We start from the raw sequence: 9,244 nt of genomic DNA, 5'->3' as shown, positions 1-9,244 counted from the left end.
ACCATAACCTTTCGTTCGCAGGCCCTTATGTAGTGAGACAATCCAATGAGCAGAAATTATTTCTGGACCCCACATATTCTTTAAAGAAGGTACGGGTAAAGGTACAAGCTGATATATCTCAGATGAAATCAGAATGCTTACCTTTTATTTCGCAAAGTCTTAAAGGATGGAAGGCATGGTTACATTCCAGAGCTCACCACTCAAGGAAACAGAGAGATTTAACAGGATGGTTTGGATCTGGACTAGGAGTTTTAAACTCGATTGATCAGGAAGTAATAATTAATAAACTGAGCACAGTCACCTCTGATTTAGGAAGGCTAGAAGTACCACTAAGGTCATCTTTAATCACTCTGGCTGAAACTCAGCAATTAACTGTTGATTTCGTTTCCCTATTATCTAACCATACTACTGAGGATTTCCAAGCAGTAGCAACTTTTGTAAAAGGACTAAAAGGAAATGTCTCTATTGCCAATCAGTGTATATAAACACAACTTTGGATACAATCTGTGGTTTCTGATATAATCAGAGAAGGGATGTCAGGAAACCTACCACAGGAAATTAGAGAAATTATCGCTAAGAACGATACTACCACCCCATTCGAATTAAAACATCAGGCTTGGTGGCAATTAGTTAATTTCACCTATGATGACACAAAAGAACGAATTGAAGCCTACGTGCTGACAATTGAAAAGGCAAAGGTATGGGATATTTTCCCTATTTTAGCACTAGGGGCAATCCATCAAGATGTAGTAGTCAGACCAATAAACTATAATGTTTGGGCAAAATATAATGATGATATAAGAAAATGGCAGACCATTAGTACCGAAGCCTGCATCCCAAAGGAACAACTAGGATATGTTTGTGAGAATGCAGTAATTGAAAACGAAGATTTGTGCTTAGACACAGAGGACAGTACATGCACGTTTGAGATGCTTCCCTCAGAACATGCTCAATCACAGGTGTATTATGTAGGAAAAGGATGTGTCTGTATAAGGACTAGTTGTGTTAATGTCAGCATTGATACTTGTGAAGAAGAAACAAATGGAACTAACTTTTGTGTTTGTAATTTTACCAAGATACAAGGTTGTGATTTTAATTATTCTGCTCCAATAACCACTTCTCAGTTGATCTCTGACAGTTTCATGCTATACAATGATATACCTAAATTACAGATTGGAATGGACATTAATGTCCTGAAGAAAATGCTTTCCCACCCAGACATTAAAATGTTGCTAAAGAAGGTGAAGGAAGCTTCGAAACGAACATTATGGCAAGTCCAGCATGATACTGTAGAAATAAAGAACATCATCACAGCCATTGAGAAAACTGGTGAACATCATTGGTGGGACATTTTTCTAAATACCTCACTAAAATCTCCAACCGCTGCACAGGTTTTCAATTTCCTAGTGCATCCTGTACTAGTGCTGATTTTTGCAGCCCTACTGCTGACTATTCTCAACATTTGGCTGTGGTGGAAAGCACGAACTGTTGCTCAACAAGTACATGTATTATGGACTGTAAACAAAATTATGCAAAAGAATTTGCAATAGCATAAAGAAAAGGGGGGATTGAATTAAAGAATAAGGCTAGGTATGGCTTGAAGGTTTGCTTACCTAAGTATGAGTTAGCAAATATAACTTGGCTGACCACAAATAGGGGCCTACACCCCTGCAGAGCTACGATAAGTAACAAGACAGGAAGGTACCTATGTAGATAGCAATTGTGAGGCCAGCACAATGTTATCTTATCTCTGACAAATGGGGGGCTCCAAGAGGGAGGTAGCATATGGTAATGAGTTACTGGAAACTAATGAATATGTTAAAACTCCTTGCATGAATATGTATGTATGGTGTGCATATATGTTGTTAAACTGACTCTGTCGGGCACGCACATTTGGAGGAGCTATCCCCTGTGCGTCCAGCGCTGCAATAAAGGATACCTGCTTAATAGTCATCCCGACTATTGAGTCCTGATTTCGTCTTTCACGGCATCAACCCCAGGAGGTGTAGCATTGAGTGGGCCTTTGTATGGGATCACCCAGCCAAACCGGTTTCGGAGCACAATAGGTGAGATGCAGGGGGTTGTCATCCGACTCAGCTTCATCTCCGCCTTGCCTTGTCTATGCAGAGATAACTTGGGGGGAGCTGCAAAAACGGCTCAGCCCGGGGTTGTCTCAAGATTGCATCACAATAAGAACCGAAACCGAATGGAGCCTTAACTCCCTTAACAAATAAAATGCCCTGAGTCCCATCCCACCACTAGTCCCATGACTTTGAGTGCTAGACATCACAAAATTGGCAACAGAGACTTGGCCATCGCACCACCAGAGGTAAACATCCCAGATAGTGTAATCCACTCAGGCATAATCCTGCACCCCCCCCCCAGAATTAGGAAATATAAACCGCAAGGTTTGAGGAGAAAAATGGGGGTAATCTTCCAACGATACAGCTGGCCTGTAGGAGATTCGTCCCCCCCCTTGTCCAGGACGCTGTACAGGGTAACTTCCCAGGGATTGAGCGACCTTACCTGAGAGAAAGGGTAAGTGATAAAGAAACATACGTATGGTATATGGCATGCTATTAAGATCGTGATTTGTGCACTCTTTTAAGGTATTAATATCTAGCGTGCTTGTGGTTTGTGTTGCTACTTTCCGGGATCACTTGTAGGTTGCAATAGTGTATTCCGTGAATTGATTTTAAATTGCAATAGTGTAATCGCCATTGTACACATAGAACTCGCAACAGTGACGTATTGGACCTGTGAGTGAAGTCCAAATAAATTGTTAATTTGAACCTCTCAGTGAAGTCCTTTTTCCCGTTTCGTCACAGCCTTCGACCCAAATGAGGCAAACCGTGCAGACAACCATGCAGACCCCCTCCATAGGAGACAGTCTCCTCTTTTGGTCATTCAAACCACTCCAGGATTTTCTTACAAGGAAACAACACTATTCATCATCTCGACAGTCAAACAGACAGGACGTTTCCATGAGAACTTCCTGCAGCAGTGCTGGGAGCAGGGAGGGCCACGTGGGAGGCAAAATGTCTGGTACAGACTGGGACCTTTCTGCAGGCTCCTGTGTGACAATGTGCTGCTGAGGTTGTCCTGTGGCCAAGGCATCTGTGCAGCACAGCCCAGGGGTGAAGGCCACTCTGTACGTACAGCCCAGCCCAGCACGAACTGCTCGATGTACAATGGTTCTTCTGGGCAGGATCACAGCTCAGGTTTCCCCGTGAGAAGTCAGCTGAGGTGCTGTGGCCCAAATATGCACTGCCAGGAGGAGTCCCATGTCTACTCACAGAACTGGGATGGTTTGGGATTGAATGAGATGTGGTGGGACATCTTGCTGAGCTGTGGTGCTGCAATGGAAGGGTACAGGCTCTGCTGGAGGGAGTAGCAGGGAAGAGGACGACCAGCAGAATGCCCCCTGAGTGAAGGAGAAGCTCAGATCTATGGAGCTCCTGTATGAGATGGGGCAAGGGTTGAGTGAGCTTGTGTGAGTGAGGATGAGAGGAGAAGCCAGTAAGGGTGAAAATGTCTTGGCCATTATAACCCACTTGATCGGGCACAGTAGGCAGAATAAGTCTTCTAACAGGAACCTGAAGAAGTCTCCGAGTCAATGAGCAGGTTCCTATGGGGAACAGTAGTTGCCCTGGCATTCACTGGCCAGGCAAAGACACAGGGTGCCAGCAGCCTGGAGGACCTTGGGACAACTTCTTAACACAGCTGCCAGGTGGGCAAACAAGGGTGATGCTCACCTGGACCCGGTCCTGGCAAAAAACAAATAAAAAAAAAAAAAAAAAAGAGTGGTCAGGGAGGTGAAAATCAGTGTCAGCCTTGGCTGCTGTCACCAGGAAATAGTGGGGTCCCAGGTGCCGAAGAGGAGTGAGGAAGGCCAGCAGCAGAGCAAAAACGGGTGGACTCCAGAGAAGAAGACTTTGATGTACTTGGGAGACTGATGCGAGTGGTGCCGTGGGAAGCAGCTCTGAAGGCTGAAGGATGATGGAAAATCTGATAGGCCTTACAGGACAGCCTCCTCCAGGCACAAAAATGATCTCTCCAACTCCCCTTGAAAAGAAGCAACCGTCTCAGGAGGCTGCTTGTTGGAACTGACTGAGCTCCAGGACAAAGAGGCAGCACAGAGGAGGTGGAAGCAGGGAAGCTGCAGAGGAGGAATTGAGAAACCTTGTCCCAGGCCATAGGGATGATGTCAAAGCCAAAGCTCCCATGGGCTTGACGCATGAAGGGAAGGACAGCAAAAGCACAACGAGCTGATCCAGGCTTTGAGGGTCATGGGAACGAGTCACCCTCTGCCTGGAGGCCTGTGACAAGTGGGCACTGCAGATATTTGCATCTGGACTGCCTCAGCGTGGGCGATGGGGATCCCCCTGCTGGGGGTGGCTCTGCCAGCCCATCCACATGGGTCTGGATGGTGCAGACTCTACTTGGAGACATTCCTGTAACCCAAATTCCTTGGCGTTAATGCAGAATTGGCAAGTTGAAATCAAGCATTTCATGCACTTGGCCTCTTTGCTTTGACATTTCTTCTTCCTGCCTTTAGCACACTCACTGCTCCCCCCACACTGCTCTCTCCCTGCACGCCCATGTGTCTCACAAACCCTTCCTCTGCCCCTGCAGCGCTGAGACCTCAGCCCAGGAGGTTTTGCATCCTCCAGGCTCATGGATGTTTCCTGAAGTCCATCCAAGTGTGGGCAGTGAAGGAGGGGAAAGGAGCAAGTTGTCAGCCCATGGGGCATTCCTAAGAACAGCCACCCCCAGCAGTGGGCATTCCCCATCCGCCAGGCTGAGGCAGGCACACAAGAGATGAATGTCTGTATCACCCCTGGTTTGCAGAGGAAGGGTCTTCCTTCCTGCCATTGTCCCAGGAGAAGCCTCTTCCTCAGCCTCTGCCCACAAACATCCACTGCTTCCCATGGCTGGCTTCAGACACGGATGTAAGGATTGGCTAAAGCCATCAGCCATCCCCTTGCTTCTCGCTGACATTGCTTGACCCTCTCTAACAGACTTACACGTGGCCAATCACCACTGCTCAGGGCCACCCGCCCTTTGGAAGAGCATTTTGGACTTTCCTAGTGCTTTTTACAATCTTCCTCGCTCCCTGCAGAGCACATGGTGGGCTTTCTTGGCCAAACAGGGCCTTTTTCACCATCTCTTAAGAAACAGTCGTCTTTTTATGATCCTCTGTGCAGGAATAGTCATCCCAGAAAAGCACCAAATGTATCCAAATAGCTGTTGAGTGAAGTGTCAATAAGAACCAGGTGAGCTCCCCCCATGGCCGTGGCTCCCTGACAAGGAGCCTCTTCTGAGAAGGTGATCCGGCCTCTGCCACTCTCTGGAGAGGGAAACCAGCAGCGTCTGTGCCACACGGGGACACAAGGGGTGACTTTTGCAAGACCACCCTTCATCTGAACCACTTCCAATATGTACTTCAGGATGGGATATCATACCTTATATGGCAAATACTAATTTAATTGCCGTTGTCCAGATTTGCTATTGTGGAAGTAGACTGTTACTTTAACATTTCTTTTCATCATTATTATTATTTTTTGCCACTCTAAAGGAAATCACAGAATCACTGGAAGGATCACTGATGCTTTATCAACAGAAGACCCGCCAGCTTTGCATCTCAAGAAATAGGATGCCAGAGGTCAAGAGAAGGATGGTTTGGGAAAACTCATGGGATTTGGGAAACTGAAGCGTGTGCCCCTCTCCCCGACATCCTGCCCTCCTCCGTGACCTGTGTGAGAAACTCCATCCACTGGGTCTGAGCTCACAGTCGTGTCAAGAAAACGGTGTGTACCTGCAGCCAATGTTGTCCTTCCAGTTCAGGATTTGAGCTCCCACTTAAGACCAAGAAGCCCAAGGATCCCAGTTCCTAGAGGGCCAACTAATGAGGACATCCCACAGGCTGGGGGAGTTTTTCTTTACTGACAAAGATTTTGTTGACTTTTTTTCCTCCCTCTTTGTAACTTGACTGTCAGAATTCATGCACTGAATCTACTTTGACCCTTTAAAACTGTCTCTGTGAAAAAATAATCCAGCATAGTATTGTGTTGTTTATTTTTTTCCCAACCCAACTGCACTTGGAGCATTGAAGAGTCTTTCCAGATTTGGAGTGTTTTTTCAGAATGTCTGCTCCAAGAGGGGAAATATCTCAGCCTGCAGATGGAAGGACAGGAGGAGGACAGCATCATTCAGGCTCAAAGGGAATTGGAGGGTGTCTTGACCAACCTCCCATTGAAAACAGGGTCAGACGTGAAGAGTCAGGGCTTTGTTCAAAGATGTCTGGATCCCTTTCCAGGACAGAGCTGTTGCACGCTCTCTGGGAAACAGCTTCCAGTGCTTGACTATCCTCATGCTGGAAAAAGTTCCTCCTTATCTGGCTTGACCGTCCCTTTTCTCAGCCCATTGCCTCTTGTCCTTGTATCTTCTACCATGGATTTGACTCAGGCTCAGTCTTCCTGGTAACTGTGCAACGCTGCTCCATGTTCCCCCCAAGAGCTCCTCTCCTCCAAGCTGAACAAGCCCAGCTCTCTAAGCCTCTTCTCACAGTACAAGCTCTGTCAACGTTGGTGTCCCTCCAGTGACCTGGCTCCACTTTGCAAGGTCTCTTAATGCTCTGTCTAAAGCTCCCAAGAGGCAGTTTGTGGCTGTTGCCTCTGTCATATCCATGGACACTGCAGAAGAGACCTTGGGTCTGTCACCTCTCCAGGTAGGCTCTTTCACAGGTTACCCCATGCCTCCCCTTCTGCAGGGTAGAGACGCCCAGTTCCCTCAGACTCTCCTCAAAGCTCAAGCTTTAGGGTCTTCACCATCTCGTCAGACCTCCTCTGGACCCTCTCCAGTCTCTCCATTTGCCTTTTGAAATGCAAAGCCCACTGGCTCATCATGGCAGCCATCGTGACCCAAAAGCCCTTCTCCTCAGGGCACTCCTTAGCTGGTGTGGTCACTGCCCATGCTGCTGCATGGAGTTGTTGTGCACCTCTTTCTTCTAAACCTTCAGGTTTCTGATGGCCAAATCCCCAGGTGGGTCAAGGTCCCTCTGGACAAAAGCATTGGAAGTACACGTGCTGATGTTCATCCTGAGTCAGGGTGCCTCTAGCAAGAGCATCATTGTAGAAGCTGCAGGACGCTACAGATAAGAAGACAGTACTGGTGTAATGGAGTTGCTAATCAAAGTAGAAAGCACTGGGATACCATCTCAGAAACACCAAAGGTGGGAGCAAAGTGAGGACACGCAGCGCCAGTGGGGAAATGGTGAAAAGGGGTTGACTTTTTGCAAGGGAGAGGATGAAGTTGGTTAAAGAGTGGGACTTGAGACGTGGGAAAATAGTGCAATGGGAATGAACGGTTAAGCAAAGGAAATGATCTGGGCTGGATCTATAACCCACTTGATCGGGCACAGTAGGCAGAATAAGTCTTCTAACAGGAACCTGAAGAAGTCTCCGAGTCAATGAGCAGGTTCCTATGGGGAACAGTAGTTGCCCTGGCATTCACTGGCCAGGCAAAGACACAGGGTGCCAGCAGCCTGGAGGACCTTGGGACAACTTCTTAACACAGCTGCCAGGTGGGCAAACAAGGGTGATGCTCACCTGGACCCGGTCCTGGCAAAAAACAAATAAAAAAAAAAAAAAAAAGAGTGGTCAGGGAGGTGAAAATCAGTGTCAGCCTTGGCTGCTGTCACCAGGAAATAGTGGGGTCCCAGGTGCCGAAGAGGAGTGAGGAAGGCCAGCAGCAGAGCAAAAACGGGTGGACTCCAGAGAAGAAGACTTTGATGTACTTGGGAGACTGATGCGAGTGGTGCCGTGGGAAGCAGCTCTGAAGGCTGAAGGATCATGGAAAATCTGATAGGCCTTACAGGACAGCCTCCTCCAGGCACAAAAATGATCTCTCATCACCCAGTTCCTCCTCCTGGCATTTGCAGACAGACGGGAGCTGCAGCTCTTGCACTTTGGGCTCTTCCTGGGCATCTACCTGGCTGCCCTCCTGGGAAACGCACTCATCATCACCACCATCGCCTGTGACCACCGCCTCCACACCCCCATGTACTTCTTCCTCCTCAACCTCTCCGTTCTTGACCTGGGATCCATCTCCACCACTGTCCCCAAAGCCATGGCCAATTCTCTCTGGGACACTAGGGCCATCTCCTACCGGGGGTGTGCTGCCCAGATATTTTTTTCTCTTTTTGATGTCATCAGAATATTTTCTTCTCACTGTCATGTCCTATGACCGCTACATTGCCATCTGCCAACCCCTGCACTACGGGACCCTCCTGGGCAGCAGAGCTTGTGTCCACATGGCAGCAGCTGCCTGGGGCAGTGGGTTTCTCAATGCTCTCCTGCACACGGCCAATACATTTTCCCTACCCCTCTGCCAGGGCAATGTCCTGGACCAGTTCTTCTGTGAAATCCCCCAGATCCTCAAGCTCTCCTGCTCACACTCCTACCTCAGGGAAGTTGGGCTTCTTGTGGTCAGTGTCTGTTTAGGCTTTGGCTGTTTTGTTTTCATTGTGGTGTCCTATGTGCAGATCTTCAGGGCCGTGCGGAGGATCCCCTCTGAGCAGGGACGGCACAAAGCCTTTTCCACGTGCCTCCCTCACCTGGCCGTGGTCTCTCTCAGCACTGCAGTGTTTGCCCACCTGAAGCCCCCCTCCATCTCCTCCCAAGTTCTAGACCTGGTGGTGTCATTTCTGTACTCGGTGGTGCCTCCAGCAGTGAACCCCCTCATCTACAGCATGAGGAACCAGGAGCTCAAAGGTGCAGTGTGGAAACTGATGACCAGATGATTTTCTGAAACAATAAGCTGTTTTCTTCTACAAATCACTGTTAATGTAACTCATTATATGTCAAGCTCATGTACTGTAGTTTATGTTAGTTTTAATTCTGTGTTTAGGCCTTTGTTTGGCTTTTGTTGTATTTTTCTTTTTTGCTTTACTTTGTATAATGTTTTCTACCAAAAAAACCAACTTGTTTTGCTGTTTCGAATTATGTATTTTTCCAAATTTGTGAAATCTACATACTGTATAAATGAGGACCTGCTCTCTCTTTGTATTAAAATAAAATATAGAACCATCCAGCGACCTGTTGCCCAAAATCCTTCCTCTCAGGCTTTCTCTGGAGCTGCAGGGCAATGCCTGTGAGCAGAGGTGGAGGCGAAAGAGTCTGAGCACAGCAGCTCTGTCAGCGAGCACCAACCTTGGTCTTTTCCAGCTTGTGCTCTTTCCACT

At 47.8% G+C, this 9,244-nt stretch overlaps 1 pseudogene; it reads left to right on the top strand.

Annotated features, from left to right (window-relative positions):
• Positions 1 to 8,013: 8,013 nt before the first annotated feature.
• LOC141478475 (olfactory receptor 14J1-like) lies at positions 8,014 to 8,803 on the top strand (annotated as a pseudogene).
• The last annotated feature ends 441 nt before the right edge of the window (positions 8,804 to 9,244 follow it).

This window comes from Numenius arquata, unplaced genomic scaffold (genome assembly GCF_964106895.1).
Source record: "Numenius arquata unplaced genomic scaffold, bNumArq3.hap1.1 HAP1_SCAFFOLD_49, whole genome shotgun sequence".
Classification (NCBI taxonomy): Eukaryota; Metazoa; Chordata; class Aves; order Charadriiformes; family Scolopacidae; genus Numenius; species Numenius arquata.
Note: the sequence above shows the minus strand (reverse complement) of the source record. Positions and strands in the feature narration are given on the sequence as shown.